The 19,419-nt window shown below is 43.6% G+C and overlaps 1 non-coding gene across 1 annotated transcript in view; it reads right to left on the bottom strand.

The window, feature by feature from the left end:
* LOC123747567 (growth hormone secretagogue receptor type 1) overlaps positions 1 to 19,419 on the bottom strand; it is a 174,054-nt gene extending 154,635 nt beyond the window's left edge. The window contains exons 1-2 of the transcript XR_011223072.1: positions 19,346 to 19,419; positions 8,764 to 9,981 (exon numbers count right to left, since the gene is read on the bottom strand). This is a non-coding gene — a transcript (growth hormone secretagogue receptor type 1). The remainder of the gene's footprint in view (positions 1 to 8,763; positions 9,982 to 19,345) is intronic.

Here is a 19,419-nt window from a genome sequence, read left to right as displayed (position 1 = left end):
CGTTTTGTACAAGCATAAACTTTCAATCTCTTTTGCATCTTTCAGTCGAAGTTGTGTACGTTGTTGAAGCAAGACTTAACTGACACGCTCTTCAGCCCGTAATAGGTTCCAGTTTCCTGGTCGGAGGCGGCGGACTCAATGCTCCGCGGGTTATAGCTAGGCTCGTAATGTCTCTTTGTTTACATGCTGACGTCACGAGCCCGCCACCCAGAAATATATAGTAAGACGTGAAACTCTTGTTCACTGGAGTTTATTACGGAGACTGAGGCAAGTAGTTAGGAGATGCCGGGTTTCGTTTTTTGTCTGAGCGTAAGTTTTTGTATGTATGCTTATGAGTGTGTGTGTGTGTGTGTGTGTGTGTGTGTGTGTGTGTGTGTGTGTGTGTGTGTGTGTGTGTGTGTGTGTGTGTGTGTGTGTGTACTCACCTATTTGTGCCTGCAGGATCGAGCATTGACTCTTGGATCCCGCCTTTCCAGCTATCGGTAAAAAGATGTGTGTAAAAAGATGTAAGATGTGTGTGTGTTTGAGTGTGTGTAATTAATTACCTAAGTGTAGTTACAGGATGAGAGCTACGCTCGTGGTGTCCCGTCTTCCCAGCACTCTTTGTCATATAACGCTTTGAAACTACTGACGGTCTTGGCCTCCACCACCTTCTCACCTAACTTGTTCCAACCGTTTACCACTCTGTTTGCGAAAGTGAATTTTCTTATATTTCTTCGGCATCTGTGTTTAGCTAGTTTAAATCTATGACCGTAAATCTATGAAATCTTCCCTATCGATTTTATCAATTCCTGTTACTATTTTGTATGTAGTGATCATATCACCTCTTTTTGTGTATGTGTTTACTAGTTGTGTTTACTAGTTGTGTTTTTACGGGGGTTGAGCTTTGCTCTTTCGGCCCGCCTCTCAACTGTCAATCAACTGTTTACTAACTACTTTTTTTTTTTTTTTTTTTTTTATCCCACACCACACACACACACACACACACACACCAGGAAGCAGCCCGTGACAGCTGACTAACTCCCAGGTACCTATTTACTGCTAGGTAACAGGGGCACTTAGGGTGAAAGAAACTTTGCCCATTTGTTTCTGCCTCGTGCGGGAATCGAACCCGCGCCACAGAATTACGAGTCCTGCGCGCTATCCACCAGGCTACGAGGCCCCTAGATGTGTGTGTGTGTGTGTGTGTGTGTGTGTGTGTGTGTGTGTGTGTGTGTGTGTGTGTGTGCAAGTGTGTGTGCGTATGAACAATAAACCCAATTAGAAATTCACACAAATTCTTCGCTTAAGAAACCATGAAATTCATACTTTAAAATCCGAATACTTCTTAGAAGCATACAAAGAAAAAACATTAAAAATAAGAACATAAAAATCTAGGAAATTTTAGGTCTATTGGCCCATACGAGGCAACTCGTATTTATATATCCACCCAAACTCATTCATATATATGTCTAACCTACACTTGAAACAATCAAGGGATCCTACGTCTATTATGTTACCCGGTAATTGGTTCCACTAATCGACAACTCTGTTACTAAACTAGCATTTACCCAGGTTTTTCCTAAATCTATACGTATCCAACTTATATACGAAAATCGGGTGGGAAATAAACACGGAAAATGACTTTATGACTTCAAAACGATCTAAATATGTTTTTGAAATGGTCAAAAAGATTGGCAGATGCAGTTTAATGCTGATAAATGTAAGGTTTTGAGGCTAGGTAATGATTGAGTTACAAGATACGACCTAGAGGGAACCGGTCGGCCGAGCGGACAGCACGCTGGACTTGTTATCCTGTGGTCCCAGGTTCGATCCCGGGCGCCGGAGAGAAACAATGGGCAGAGTTTCTTTCACCCTATGCCCCTGTTACCTAGCAGTAAAATAGGTACCTGGGTGTTAGTCAGCTGTCACGGGCTGCTTCCTGGGGGTGGGTGCCTGATCTAGGACCGGGCCGCGGGGACACTAAAGCCCCGAAATCATCTCAAGATAACCTCAAGATAGATGGTGTTGAGATTGCGAAAGGGATCTGAGGGTTATGATTAGTAAGAATTTAAAACCAAAAAATCAATGCATGAATGTTAATGCAATACAGAGGAACGCCAAGACTAATGAGGAAGCACAATGAGTTAGGCGGGGCCCAGGAGCTGAAGCTTATAATTAACAAGATACAAGTGAGCACATACTCCGAGAACAGAGGTCCACGTTAATATTCAGAATGTCTACCTCCGTTCTGAAATTGAATTACAGGATATAGAGAACAAAAATTCACTGAAATGCAGTAGCTGGTGGGTTTTCATCCCTACAGAAGATGTTGTTTAAGATTCACTACCTGGAACAAAAAGTTCCAAGCAGCACGGGCTATGGTGAGCCCGTAAACAGGAGATCGTCTCTCTGCTCTTTTGAGCTATTCTGCTCGGGTTGCTCTCTGGGCGTGTGCCTGTTTTTTTGAAGTCTTAGTTTGTCTCTGTGTTTGTTTGTGAGGGGGGGGGGACAGCGCCTTGTGCCCCCGGCTGCTGTGCCACTGTGAAATGCTTTGGAGTGTTTGGAGAGAAAAAAACAAACATACAGATAGGCAGACGCGTACCCACACACACACAGACCAGAGCTCAAAGGAGATCATTGGGGCCAAAGAGCCAGAGCTCAACCCCCGCAAGCGCAACTAGATGAGTACACAAGACAAGTACTTAGGGGGATTGATAGTGGAAAATGATGGACTGTTCACAATGAACCCAACAGAACACGAGGACATGGATGGAAACTTCAGACTTAGATATAGTTTACCTTAGTCCTGGACAATGACCACGTCAACCGCTTGGACTGGACAGTACAGCGATGACGTCGCTTCTTGTAGGTCGGCGTTCGATTCTCGACGGTTCAAGTGGTTAGGCACTGTTTCTTCCCTCTGTCCCCATATCCCAGGGTGACCTCACACTTTGACCTTCCTCGCATGACCACACAACACACACACACACACAGAGTGTCAGAGTAGTTAATAGATGGAATGCACTAGGAAGTGATGTGGTGGAGGCTGACTCCATACACAGTTTCAAATGTAGATATGATAGAGCCTAGTAGGCTCAGGAACCTGTACACCTGTTGATTGACAGTTGAGAGGCGGGACCAAAGAGCCAGAGCTCAACCCCCGCAAGCACAATTAGGTGAGTACAATTAGGTGAGTACACACACACACACACACACACACACACACACACACACACACACACACACACACACACACACACACACACATTGTTGATTGACGGTTGAGAGGCGGGACCAAAGAGCCAGAGCTCAACCCCCGCAAACACAACTAGGTGAGTACAACTAGGTGAGTACACACACACTAGGATGTATAGAAACATTTCACAGCATTTCGAAGCCCTCCGCCACCATGCCCATCACTCTACCATGTGCACCCTGTCTCTCCCGTTTTCTCTATAAGTTGCCTCAAGGTAAATATCTGATCTACGCGGCCTCCTTCGCCACGAAGCCCACCTGCTAATACTGAATGATTCCCATTAATAATGTTCTCACTTTCACACTGATAAGGGAGTCAGGAGGAGCAGGACGCGGCCCTAAGAGCTCCCGAAGTAGACAGGTGTTCTCACACCAGTTGACGAGGATAGACAGCATCAAGCCATCACTCAACCGCATTTAAAAAATTTAAAATTTCAACCGCTCCCTGTATGTTAATCGCTTCCCAGGATGCGGTAATTTACGCCATCTGTGACATCAAAGCTAGCTAGTCCAGCTCTCTTTTTTTTTTTCTCTCTCTCTCTCTCCCTCTCTCTCTCTCTCTCTTTCTCCCTCCCTCTCTCTCTCTCTCTCTCTCTCTCTCTCTCTCTCTCTCTCTCTCTCTCTCTCTCTCTCTCTCTCTCTCTCTCTCTCTCTCTCTCTCTCTCTCTCTCTGAGATCTCTGCCAAGCTAGCTACAGGAAAGAGCACATTATGTACGAGACATATTAACAGCGTGTAAGTCTTTCCCCCAACACCTGAGGCATATTTAATCTAGTGCAATAAAGATATTCATTCACTCAGCACCAACACGAAGGGCTGGCGCATATATCCTGAACCACGTGCGTTAACTTGTGTTGGGTTCACTCATGTTCTTAATGCTTTCAATGTGAGTGTTTGTGTACTCATCTAGTTGTACTCGCCTAGTTGTGCTTGCGGGGGTTGAGCTTTGGCTCTTTAGTCCCGCCTCTCAGCTGTCAATCTACTGGTGTGCAGGGTCCTGAGCCTACTGGGCTCTATCATATCTACATTTGAAACTGTGTATGGAGTCAGCCTCCACCACATCACTGCCTAATGCATTCCATTTGTTAATTACTCTGACAATAAAAAAGTTCTTTCTAACGTCTCTGTGGCTCATGTGGGTACTCAGTTTCCATCTGTGTCCCCTTGTTCGCGTCCCACCAGTGTTGGATAGTTTATCCTTGTTTACCCGGTCGATTCCTCTGAGGATTTTGTAGGTTGTGATCATGTCCCCCCTTACTCTTCTGTCTTCCAAAGTCGTAAGGTGTGTGTGTGTGTGTGTGTGTGTGTGTGTGTGTGTGTGTGTGTGTGTGTGTGTGTGTGTGTGTGTGTGTGTGTGTGTGTGTGTGTGTGCGTGCGTGCGTGTGCGTGTGTGTGTAAACATCTCAGGTCAGCACGTGGTGATCATCTTACATTATAATGACCGTCTTGGGAGTGACTTAAGAGCCTAATATTTATTGTCCGCTCCTCGCAGGAAACTGAAGCTACCCAGGAGGGCCAGGCACTCCTGGTAGACGGTAGAGTGACCCTGGCACGGCCAGGCACTCCTGGTAGACGGTAGAGTGACCCTGGCACTCCTGGTAGACGGTAGGCCAGGCACTCCTGGCCTCTATCTTATCTTGGCCAGGCACTCCTGGCCTCTATCTTATCTTGGCCAGGCACTCCTGGCCTCTATCTTATCTTGGCCAGGCACTCCTGGTTAACCACAGTACTCGTAGTGTAGTCTGTATAGTGACCTGACCTGTCCACCGAGACCTTAGCTTATCTTGTGATTTATGTTAGATTAAGTTGAGGTAGACGGCTCGTTAGTGTAAATGGCCAGGTAGACCGCACGATGAAGTGGTTATCTTGAGATGATTTCGGGCTTTAGTGTCCCCGCGGCCCGGTCCTCGACCAGGCCTCCACCCCCAGGAAGCAGCCCGTGACAGCTGACTAACACCCAGGTACCTATTTTACTGCTAGGTAACAGGAACATAGGGTGAAAGAAACTCTGCCCATTGTTTCTCGCCGGCGCCCGGGATTGAACCCGGGACCACAGGATCACAAGTACAGCGTGCTGTCCGCTCGGCCGACCAGCTCCCCATATGTGACATACACCAAATGCTTTTTCACCTCATAGGTTATAAAAACTCATGGAACAGCCTACCCGCCGAAGCCATAAATGCCAAGACATTACTTCAGTTTGAAATCCATATAAGTCAAAATCCCCAGTAACACTTGGGAGGGGGAAGGGGAAATCTTCGACCTAGGGGGATAGTGACCTTTACGTATATTCTGGTATATATGAAGCGTGTGTGTATAGCCCATGTATATCTTGGTCCCCCGTGAATATCCTGGTGTACCTGGAGGCACCTTGATGCTTCTGCCACCAGTCTGACCTGCTCCTATTTGTCCTTTATCTTGGACAAACTGGAAATATTTAGCTATGCACTTCATACTAAATTCCCCTTATCTTGATGCTACACACAACTGTGTCATAATTCGTCTTTTAAACAGGCACAATGTCCCATTGGCGCAAGCTGAGAGTTTTAGGTGATGGCCCGATGGTTGAAAACGCGTTTAGCATTCTTTTATTTTTCCATGTGGGTTTCCTCCCACACACACACACACACGCACCCAGGATGTGTATGTGTGTGTGTGTGTGTGTGTGGGTGTGTGTGTAAGTTTACCACTCGGAGGCCTCCGTATGCTGGGAATAAGGACACAGTGTGGAGGGTAGAGTCTCCTCCTGGCCAGCCGCCACTGGAGGAAAGCTTTGATTGATTGATTGATGAAAGGTGGCACGGGCATGAATAGCCCGTAAGTGGTGGCCCTTTTGAGCCATTACCAGTATCAAGAGATGATACTGGAGATCTGTGGAGGTGCGACTGCACCCTGCGTGACGGGAGATGTCTCCCGTGAGGAAAGCTTTCTTCAGTGGGAATATATACATGATGCACACCACACACACACACACGTGGCATTGTTGTCAAACCGGTGTGACTTGCACACACGTGTTTGTGTTGGGAAATACGGCCATACGTACCACTTAGTATTGTATGACACACGGGAGTTAGTTTAGTTCATTTATTATGCACCCCATACCCATCTTGTGGGCGGTAGTGGAAAGGGTTACAGAGGCACATAATGGGCTCAGGGACTGAACCCCACAATTCATTTAGCTAAGCAAGTTACAATCTTGATGAGCTAGTTACAAAATTCATTATAAGTCGTCACATCAACAATGGGTTCGAGATCGACCTCAAGTACAGGTTCTAAATTAAGCAACTGGCATATATATATATATAGCGTATTTCAAGACCTTTTGCTCTATGGAAACGTATTCAAGACTTATACAACACATAGTAAGAACTAAAGACTTGGTAAAATGCCAGCAGTGTAGCAACAGTTGGGTGGATCAGAGCCAACTGCTGGGTTGTGATGCTACTAAAGCTCTCCAAGAGGGGAATCTTCCACCATGGAAAATGTTTTGCTGAAGGTGGGTTTTTTTCCATTGAAGGGGGGAAGGGAACTATCAGTGGAAAGCCATTACGACTATATAGCACTGGGAAGGGATCAGAATAAGGATTTGGGATGGGGCTGAAGGAAAGGAATGGTGCCCAACCACTTCGACAGTAGTTTGGTTTTCCCTTGAATTAATCCATTTTTCTCTCAGCTATATAACGTGCGGATTCTCCGCTGATGACACTCAGCCCCGCTCCTGTGCCAGGTAAGTCCACTAAGGCACCATTCCTTCCCCCCGTCCCATCCCAAATCCTTATCCTGATTCCTTGATATATAGTCGCAATGTCTTGACGCTTTCCCCTGATATTTCCCTTCCCTTCTGATCCTCGTAAGTGCCGGATATTGGCACTTGTGCCTCCATGGGCCGGAACCATCCTGGGCTTCCTAACATGTGTAACATCTAAGAAATTGTCTCAACACTAGATGCTAACCTCTGTACCGCGCATGCCGTATAGATCACTAGATGCTAACCTCTGTACCGCGCATGCCGTATAGATCACTAGATGCTAACCTCTGTACCGCGCATGCCGTATAGATCACTAGATGCTAACCTCTGTACCGCGCATGCCGTATAGATCACTAGATGCTAACCTCTGTACCGCGCATGCCGTATAGATCACTAGATGCTAACCTCTGTACCGCGCATGCCGTATAGATCACTAGATGCTAACCTCTGTACCGCGCATGCCGTATAGATCACTAGATGCTAACCTCTGTACCGCGCATGCCGTATAGATCACTAGATGCTAACCTCTGTACCGCGCATGCCGTATAGATCACTAGATGCTAACCTCTGTACCGCGCATGCCGTATAGATCACTAGATGCTAACCTCTGTACCGCGCATGCCGTATAGATCACTAGATGCTAACCTCTGTACCGCGCATGCCGTATAGATCACTAGATGCTAACCTCTGTACCGCGCATGCCGTATAGATCACTAGATGCTAACCTCTGTACCGCGCATGCCGTATAGATCACTAGATGCTAACCTCTGTACCGCGCATGCCGTATAGATCACTAGATGCTAACCTCTGTACCGCGCATGCCGTATAGATCACTAGATGCTAACCTCTGTACCGCGCATGCCGTATAGATCACTAGATGCTAACCTCTGTACCGCGCATGCCGTATAGATCACTAGATGCTAACCTCTGTACCGCGCATGCCGTATAGATCACTAGATGCTAACCTCTGTACCGCGCATGCCGTATAGATCACTAGATGCTAACCTCTGTACCGCGCATGCCGTATAGATCACTAGATGCTAACCTCTGTACCGCGCATGCCGTATAGATCACTAGATGCTAACCTCTGTACCGCGCATGCCGTATAGATCACTAGATGCTAACCTCTGTACCGCGCATGCCGTATAGATCACTAGATGCTAACCTCTGTACCGCGCATGCCGTATAGATCACTAGATGCTAACCTCTGTACCGCGCATGCCGTATAGATCATATTATCTATCTTCAATACACCGACAAATCACCATAGCGTGACGCATCAAATGATTAAGGCAGCGTCTGGGATCCTCTCGGATGTAGATTCGAACCCTCATCACGGCCCTTGTGGATTTGTTCATCTACCTTCAATATAATTCACTATCTTGTCTTGGCATGAACAACTGTAGCCGCTGTAACTTGCGGCTAGTTGTTACAGCGGCTACTGTAGCAAGTCTTGTGCTTACGATCTCAAATCTGTAATTAACTGTACTGATATTAATATTAACCTCTTCATAGTCATAACAAGTGAGACACATCCTTGGCTCTTTATTTTGTATGGTAAAGAATACATGATTAACGTCCCCAGACACATGAGTTAGTGAGTACTGTGGGTGTAGCAGTGAGAAATTTGACGATAAATACAATTTATGAATGGTGAAAATGGTGAAAAATTAACACAAATTGAGCCCTGACGTAGCAGGTCGATGATGAATGTTGCTGTGAGATGTGTTGAGCAAGATGGTGCATGCAAGAAGGAGCAACAAGAGAGACGGTACTCACACATGGGCTCCCCCAGCACCCAGGTCTCCGGGCGGGAGTGGAGTTCGATGAGGGCCGTCGGCAGGGACACCAGCAGCACCAGCAGGTCTGCTGCTGCCAGGTTCACCAGCAGGAGATTGGTAGACGAGCGCAGGTCCCGGGTCCGCATCACCACGACAGGCACCAAGACGTTGCCGCCCACACCCACTGCCATTAGAGTGACGAGAACGCCCGTCCACACGCCCACCACCCACTCGGGGAAGAGCTCCACCTCTACGCCCAGATGGATGACAGGCCCCGCTGGCCAGAGTGTCTTGTTAGCTAGTGTCGGAACACTCTCCAACACGGTGAAGTTGTTCTCCACCACCACCAGGGAGGAGTTGGCCAGGCCTGTCCACCCATCCACACCCCCCCACCCACTCACCACCCCGGGTGGGCGACCAGTGTGGGCGGCCTGGTAGTCTAAAGATGGGGCAGTGGGCGTGGTGTGGGCGGCTGGTTGGGTCCAGACTGGAGTCACGGCCGAGGCCATGGAAGTGGGCGCCACAATGTCACTTTAGGCAACACTTGAGGATCTCTACACACACTTTAGGACCCCCACTACCACACACACTCCAGACGCCCACGAACGATAGCAGATAAACTTCATATGTCAGCTGTTCCCCCACTCAGGTGGTCCTCAAGCCGGCTGGCGGAAGTGACACACACACAAACACACCCCAAACGTTACAATTTTTGGGGGGTAGAAATAGCCTAAGCTACTCTATCCCTTTGAGATGTATTTATTGCTTATCTCAATAAACATACTTGAACTTGAACAAAACGTCACTGTTATGTTTCCATTATAACTCGGGACAGGATAACGAAACGACAACGCTTGTCACCGGAAAGTTATTATTAATATCAATGTTATTATAAGTTAGGAGTTTCTTTGCTGTCTTGCTAGATACAACTTGCTATCTTGGTGTTATCTTGGTTCACTGTGAGGATCGTACGACATCCTCCTTTCTCCAATATACTCACAAATTTCACAATGTCTTTAGTTATAATACACTCGTAGGCTTTGGCAAATTCACGACCAAAGGTCACATTCACTCCCAAAAAAATCAACCACTGACGGGTTATTCATGCCCGTGCCACCTCTTGGGTGGCTTAATCTTCATCAATCAATCAATCTTTGACAGTTGTCGTGTCACTTTACCTTCAACACTACACACTCTCAAGGCTCTTCCCTGCTCCCTGAAAATACAAATAATGTATATATAAATATTTTACACATTTGCTAAACATGTAAACGATTTAACAGTTTTACATCCTTTTATCACCCGATTTTTTGTGTAATGTTTATGACTATTATAATCTGAAAATGTGTATGTAAACAAAATACATTCAAGCTCAATGTATTTGTGTACAGCTTGTTGTATACAGTAATTAGATACAATACTGTATACAATATTGACCAGACCACACAGTAGAAGGTGAAGGGACGACGACGTTTCGGCTTTCAATCAACAATTTTCAATCGACTTGAGAATGGTCCTGGACGGACCGAAACGTCGTCGTCCCTTCACCTTCTAGTGTGTGGTCTGGTCAATATACTTTAGCCACGTTATTGTGACTCATCGCCTGCACTGTATACAATACTGTTTTATACAGTATTGTAGATTGAGACCAATGGTCATTTCGTTCTAACAATTCACAGCGCTGTGACTAGCCTCTGGAACCACAGAGACGAACCACACCATTAAGAACGTGTGTTTCTGAGCTGGTTGGCCATTGAGGTGTGGGTAGTCAAAGCGTTTGAGGCCAGCGTGGGAGACCGTTCCATTCAGTGCTGTGTATTTAAGGGTAATTAGAAGAGCAGCAATTATGACTATAACGAGGACTCCATAAGTGACTAGTATTCAAGCCCCTGTAACAAGTGTTAATGACCCTGAACCCATGTCCTAAGGGTCAAGGACAGACTGAACCGTCGTCAATTTCGTATAAAACTAACAGTGGGAAAATTGACTGAACCAAAATTGCAGGATGTGGAAACAAACACCATTTATAATTTTAAAAGTAGATCTGATAGGGAAATAGGTCAGGAGTCATGGCATTAGACACCCGGTGGCTAGAAAAGCGAGTCCAGGAGCTAATACTCGATCCTGCAGGCACAAATAGACGAGTACACACACACACACACACACAAGGGGCACACGCACAAGGGGACACAGGTGGAAACTGAGCGCCCAAATGAGCCACAGAGATATTAAAAAAAACTTTTTTAGTGTCAGAGTGGTTGACAAATGGAATGCATTAGGAAGTGATGTGGTGGAGGCTGACTCCATACACAGTTTCAAGTGTAGATATGATAGAGTCCAATAGGCTCAGGAATCTGTACACCAGTTGATTGACGGTTGAGAGGCGGGACCAAAGAGCCAGAGCTCAACCCCCGTAAGCACAATTAGGTGAATACACACACACACACACACAGTTTCAAGTGTAGATATGATAGAGTCCAATAGGCTCAGGAACCTGTTGATTGACGGTTGAGAGGCGGGACCAAACAGCCAGAGCTCAACCCCCGCATGCACAATTAGGTTAATACACACACACACACACACACACACACACACACACACACACACACACACACACACACACACACACACACACACACACATAATCAATACAATGACCTGACCATTGGGCCCTTCCATTGAGGCCAGACCAAAGTTGCCGCGTTTTCTGTCAGCTAAGGGACAATTGGCAAAAATTGGAAAACTTTACCTGGTGTGGCACTCCCCAGTTTATCACCGCCCTCTGTAACCCCCTTGCCCGTTTGTTGTAATGTAATTATTACTATTAATGCTCAAATGCACGACCTGAACATTTTTTTTCAGCTGTGCTTGGGCCCAAATCTAATCATGCCGGGTTAGATTTGGGTAGTTGTTGTTAGTTTAGGTTAGCTTTTTGTTGCTAATAGTTAGGTTAGATTTGTGTTATACGTTTTTAACTCCACAATCCACTTGTGAGGTTTAATGGCCATGGACATACAGGGGGGTAATTAGGCCTGTTTATGGCCATTTACAAAATACCATGTAAAGAGCCATATATGCTACATATGACAGTTTAAAAAAAATTATTTTATAATTTATCAATTTATTCAGCAAGAAGTGGCCAAATGCCTAATGCTGTATTTACTCATGTATTTGAAAACTCACTAAAGTAATTGCGAGGATTTTTCTTTGATCATCCATTGTAAGAGAATATTAGATATAAATACTATTGAATCTGTTTTAATACAAATTACTAAGACGTAACAAGAATATTAGTGAAGGTTTATGCATTTTGGATTCATCTATAATTGATATATTAAAGGATTACTTAAAGGATTACTAAGGAATTGATGTCACCGAGATATTAATAAGAACTACTATATATATATATATATATATATATATATATATATATATATATATATATATATATATATATATATATATATATATATAACTATATATATATATATATATATATATATATATATATATATATATATATATATATATATATATATATATGTGTGTGTGTTTCATATTTTATTTATTTAATTTCTGCTTGGTGCTGTCCAGGTCTGCCCAGAGCACGCGCCCCGACTCACATTCCCTCGCTATCGAAATGGCTCTTCACTAGCTGCCCCAACTCACACTGTATACAAGTGGTGTATTTACGGCTAGACGCGTGCCGATGTGTACAGGCTCCACGCTCTCAATTGCCAGCACTCCAGGAGATGACACACACACACGAAGTCAGAGGCAACATTGGGCATGCCACTCTGGGTGATACCCACAGCGACATGGGGGTTTTGATGTAGTGGAGCCAGCATTTACTGGTGATGAACTATTTCAAACACTAACCATTTGGTCACCACTTGGTCCGGGAGACATCTCCCGTCACGCAGGGTGCAGTTGCGCCTCCACAGATCTCCACTATCATCTTTTGATACTGGTAATGGCTCGAAAGGGCCACCACTTACGGGCTATTCATGCCCGTGCCACCTCTTGGGTGGCTTAATCTTCATCAATCAATCAATCTTCAAACACATGTAGGGCAAATTTGTTTAAATTATGTCCCTATACGACTCGAGACTTCGGGAGGAAAGTGTCCAAGAGCTTTCAAAACGATAGAACTACGAGTTCGTTGAATAGAAACCAGGGGATAGACACCTTTGTTTTCCATCGTTTATAGTGAGGAAATGTCCCCTGCATCACTGGTTCATAAGGATCTTAAAAGAACTCAACAGCCTTCAATATCATGCTGACCAAACCACTCACTAGAAAGTGAAGAGACGACGACGTTTCGGTCCGTCCACTATCAAGTCGATTGTCATACCATTGTTCATTCATACCTTGTTCAATATCATATCCTTGATATATGGTATGATATCAATATCATACCTTGATATATGGTATATCAATATCATACCATACCTTCAATATCATACCTTGATATATGGTATATCAATATCATACCTTGATATATGGTATATCAATATCATACCTTGATATATGGTATATCAATATCATACCTTGATATATGGTATATCAATATCATACCATACCTTCAATATCATACCTTGATATATGGTATATCAATATCATACCTTGTTTCTTTTTTACAACTAATCCATTTATTTATAATATAGCACAAGAAGCCTTTTTTGTGGCGGGTAAGAGTTAAGAGTCAACGTGGACACGTGAGAGACCTACGAGGCTCCCTCAAGTGCCATGTATTCCTTTCTCAGAGGCCAAGTGTCCTCACTAGTGGTATACATGTGTGTGTATTTACATTGCTGTGCCTGCAAGATCGGGCTTTTAGCTCTTGGATCCCGACTTTCCCAATCGTCGGTCGTCCAAGGTATTGACTCCAAACTTATTTTTCCTGTCATATCTACTACATATATTTTTTTCTAACACACACAGACACACACACACACACACACACACACACAAGATGCAGCCCGTGGCAGTTGTCTAACTCCCAGATACCTATTTACCGCTAGGTGAACAGTCCACCGGATGAAAGAAACTTTGCATTTGTGTGTGTAAATCATGAAGAAATTAACATGTAATGAATATTGTCAAAAAAAAACGCGAAGGAAAATAATAAAACTACTTAAGCGCTTTCGCGTAAAGAAAGATTCATCTTGAGAAGTATGAACACTGCAAACTGGTACAGGATGTGCATACGGCAGAAGGAAGGAGACATGAAGTGAGCAATGTGTTCATAATATTCCAAATCCACAAGGGCCGTGACGAGGATTCGAACCTGCGTCCGAGAGCATCCCAGACGCAGCCTTAATCGACTGAGCTACGACATGGTAAAAAGAATTACGACTGAGCTACGACATGCCCTTGTGGATTTGTTCATTTGATGCATCACGCTATTGTGATTTCTGTGTGTTCATAATATTGGCTCATGAACACAAGACAAGAGGAAACTGCAGAGAGGAGTTATTGACCAATACACGTGAGTGCCTTAAAGTATTGTCCCTATGAGGTTAGTTGATCATCATCTATTGATCACCCTATTGATCATCTTACTAAGTCTTTTAATTGATCCATTAAAAATGGGCTAAAATAGTACAGACCATTATTAATTATATTGTAGACCTTTGTCATTTTTATTAACGCAGATTCAATAATATTCAAAATGCTTTTACAATTTGTAATTGAAAAAGACCACTCTCAATATCGATTCAGATTCTTTAGTATTATACAATTTGACTTAAAGGCATAGTTACCGGCGCAAGCATTCCCCTCGAAATAGAAATTACACCACATTAGGGTCCAAAGCACATGATACATGTCGCTATTGTCTGTGCGAAGCTTCCGGATAATGCCAGAGACCACATGCCGGAGACCACATGCCGGAGACCACATGCCGGAGGCCACATGCCGGAGACCACATGCCGGCTCCCGCACATCCGGCTCATTGGTCGACATTAATCCTCAGCATTACCACTATCGACAAGTGATGAGAGGATCGCGTCGGGGAAGTTTGCAGCCTGGCCAACTTTCCATAGGGGAATATATTAACATTATGCAGCGTCTCTCTTTCTCCCGCAGCCGACGTAATTGCTATGAGGGCGCCCTCTAACTGGGATCAGGGCACGCTTGCTTGTTCAACCTGCTCTGGGGAAGGGGTCTCTCTCTCTCTCTCTCTCTCTCTCTCTCTCTCTCTCTCTCTCTCTCTCTCTCTCTCTCTCTCTCTCTCTCTCTCTCTCTGATCCACCTGGTATGTCCTCTCTTCCGGGGATGGCACACACGCACATGCATACTGTCAACATTGACAGTTGAGAGGCGGGACCAAAGAGCAAGAGCTCAACCCCCGCAAGCACAACTAGGAGAGTACACACACACGCACATTTAGCTAAACTCAGAGCATTATAATAAACAACATAGTAATGGCAGACGTGGAAATTCACCCATTATATATATGTGAAAAACAGAGGCAGCGAATCCAAACACTCTCTACAATACCAGGCCATAGACGGAGCTGCCAGACAGATGGAATTCAGAAAATTGTATCACAATTGTCAACAATGAAGATAGGAATTAAGCTACACTCTTACGGACACTCACTAACGCGGAATTTTCCAAGACAATGAAGAAAATAATAGAACAAAGACTATAAAGAAACACAAACACCTCTCATGCGATCAAGACACCGGAAATCTCGTATGAATAATTTGCCCTGACAATTATACGTCAGGATGGACAGGAACGACCTGTGGCTGGCGTGGTCCAAGACTTGCTGAAAACTTTTGATCTCATCTCCCACGGGAAATGAATGTACAGGAATATGCAGAGCACCGTGATGGGTCAGTCTCGGTGTCTGTACCTTTTTTTTTTTTTAAGATTAAGCCACCCAAGAGGTGGTACGGGCATGAATAGCCCGTAAGTACCTGTCCTGTTCCTGATTTCTGTATATAACTTTGTCTGAGGGTGACGCGTGTACACCCGCACTGCTCCTGTGCCAGGTAAGTCTACTACGGGCTCACCATAGCCCGTGCTACTTGCCCCGCTCCTGTGCCAGGTAAGTTACGGGCTCACCATAGCCCGTGCTACTTGGAACTTGTTCCGAGTGGCTGAATCTATAACATGACGCGTGTAGACTATGTGAGCTGGGGACAAAGACAGAGGTGATAAAATTTCGGTCCGGCTTGGATCATTCCAGGTTCAGACAAAGGTTACTGAACAATGCTGTTCAGCGACGAGCTAAACGACAAGATAAACAAGATGCAACTGGTGTTTCATCTGCAACCAACAAAATAACAAAAATATTGAACATTCTGAGCTTCGCAACAAGGTTGGTGACAGAATTAAATGAGCTAGGATGTGATAGCTTACAAAGGAAGCTTCACATCAAAAGAAACGGACTATGAAACCTGGTTAAAACATGCAAGATAAAAACAAGGAGAGACTTGTTGCCGTGAATGGGAACACAGGTGGACATTGGAACAATGCGAGTCAAAAGAAAAATTCAGGAAGTGTCTCTTGCAGCGACAACTAGAGCGGGCGACCAGACCTCACACTAGAAAGTGAAGAGACGACGACGTTTCAGTCCATCCTGGACCAGAGAATGGTCCAGGACTGACCGAAACGTCGTCGACCCTTCACTTTCTAGTGTGTGGTCTGGTCAACATACTTCAGCCACGTTATTGTGACTCATCGCCTGCAGAAGGTGGGCGAGCTAGAGGAAGGGGCGGGTAGAGGAGACTGACAACATTCACATCAACTATAGATATAACCAAGTACAGGAACACTCAAGACACAACGGATACATAACGCAGGGGATGAGAAGCTGAAACCTAATCACCTCCATCACACGTCAGAACACCTATGGATAGCAACACACAGGTAGGAACACAAACACTCTCCTACACCTGAGAGACATTAGCTTTGAAAACAACCAAATGGAACTGAACTTCACAATATCAGAAAACGGAGAAGACATGATCTCAACGTACACAATACTTAAAGGAAATTGCTTCAACAAGACTCAAGACGGCGTCAGAGTCGACCAAGACACATGTCCTAGATGCCTCACAGATCGAAACATTGATGAGTAAGTGAGCTCCAACCGACAGCCTTAACCCTCGTCACTGAATACCGGGCGTCTCTATATCATTTTTAGATTCCGTAGTTATTTGTATTATAAATCACGCTGTTGCCAGGGGCCTGCGGGCCGCTCCAAGCAACAGCCTAGTGGACCAAACTCTCACAAGTCAAGCCTGGCCTCAGGCCGGGCTTGGGGAGTAGAAGAACTCCCAGAACCCCATCAACCAGGACCGTACCGAGGCTTTCATGTTCAGGACTTGATTGTTGTGCACTGTCGCTGTCCTTGTCTAACAAGCGGGAGGGGAGAATTGGAGAAGGGGAAAAGCCAGGCGGAAAGGAACAACTTTCCTATAAGACAAATTCTTATAAGCAGAGTAATGAGGATTATAGACCTAGCATGGGTGGCCGCAGATTATAGGAGATGGAGGGGGGAGAGTGTAGAAATAACCTAAGCTACTCAATCCTCTTGAGATGTACTCCTTTTTCTCAAGAATCCTACTTGAACTTGAGCAGAGAGGGCCCGACGTTATTAGCCAAAAGGCTCTGTTTAGGTCCTCTCGTGGAGTCGAGATGTGGAGATAGATAGGCGGAAGAGATAAGGAAGGGGAGGGGGTCGATAGATCAGTAAAGGCAGGAGGAGGGGGTTACAGCTGAGATAGGGAAGAGGGAAGCTGGGAATAGCAGATACATCTGAGTTAGAGAGAATTGAGGAAGATGAGGAAATGGGGATTATAAGAGAGGATAAGGTGATGGGAAATATGAAAATGGGCAGGGAAATGGGGTATGAGAATAGACAGGGAGACGAAGAACATATTAATGAGACAGGAGATAGGGAATATAAGAATGGGTAGGGAAATATAAATATATAAAAGAATGTATTGAAATAAACACGGCATTGACACACACATTATATGTATATATATATATATATATATATATATATATATATATATATATATATATATATATATATATATATATATATATATATATATATATATATATATATATATACATACATATATACATATATATATATATATATATATATATATATATATATATATATATACATATATACATATATATATATATATATATATCTATATATATATATATATATATATATATATATATATATATATATATATATATATATATATATATATATATATACACACACACTATAGTCCAGGACACAGTCTAGAACTACTGTACCCAAGAAATTGGGGTCCACCTCTCTGTTTATTTCCCTTGGATATAAACAAAATAATTACAATTAATAATTTTCATTTGTTGCATAATATAAAAACATGAAATAAGTGCAATTTTTCAAGTTAAGGAGTATAAATTCTCAGAGATAGTGCAAATATACAATTGATGCGTAGCCTAACCAAAAGATATCTAACCAAAAGATACCTAACCAAACTAAAGCCTTTAAAGACCTACAATTGAAGATTTAGAAGATATACCACAATTACCGCTATAAAGAAAACGGGAACTTCTTTTAAAGTCCCCTGTTATCACCTGTTACAGAGAGTGGGTGGTGGCTGACCTCTGAAGTGACCAATAGATGGGTCTTCAGCGCATACTGTGTAATTTGATGCTCTTTCAAATATTTTCCTTAGAGTATTATTAATGATGAAAAATAGAACGTTATTATATAGCATTCAAGTTGGAACTGTATTCGTTTTACAGCAAAATATTACAAGAAATTAAATCTACATTTTCCCCAAACTATCAAAATCCTCGTATTTAAGGTCTGTCAATTGCAGGAGGCTTCCTATGACAGTGACACGAACCGACCAACAAATTAGCTAACATTATACTTGATTAAATGAGGGAGTTAAAATGTGTGTGGTTAAATTCATTGTAATTTTTAATTACATTGTTCTTATCCGTATGTGGTAATTACGTTGGTTTTGCTAAAGTTACTTTTTCTTTTAAAGATATTTAATTGTGTACATCTGTTTATATAATAATTGTGTGCTTGTCTTTACTAAATCAAAAACGTAATTTATATATGGTTATATATTAATAATTGAATTAGTTTACATAACAATCGGTATTATTTAAGTAATAATTATCATACGTACGTAATCATTACGGCATTTAGATTTAATTAGATTTAAAAGTTTTATTTGTTAGTGAATTACAAATTATTACAGTTGAGGCTGGAATGACGATGTACAGCCATATAAGGTGTACACATAAGGTGTACCAGTACTGTAATGAGTAATTCCCCGCGCTCACCCCACCATATATAGCACCAGGCGCCCCCGGCAAGGTCCTACACCTGCTTGCAAGCACGAAGCAAATCCTGTTGAATTCCTCCTTCCTTGCTATCAGCCTACTTTCTAATGTGTAAAAAATTCAACGGGTGAAATTGCTTGCTAGCATGTAAGGGAAGGAGGTAAGAGTCTGCGGCTGCTAACGTCAGGTTGTAATGTATCATGGGTCAGATCTGTTATGGTAAGTGGTAAATTGTAACATACTTTCTTTTTTTATATAACGGTTCTCTCAGGAGCGCGACGGGCGAGACTGGCGCACTTCTCACTCAACACGGTCA

The sequence above is a fragment of the Procambarus clarkii genome, chromosome 56, assembly GCF_040958095.1.
Source record: "Procambarus clarkii isolate CNS0578487 chromosome 56, FALCON_Pclarkii_2.0, whole genome shotgun sequence".
NCBI lineage: Eukaryota > Metazoa > Arthropoda > Malacostraca > Decapoda > Cambaridae > Procambarus > Procambarus clarkii.
Note: the sequence above shows the minus strand (reverse complement) of the source record. Positions and strands in the feature narration are given on the sequence as shown.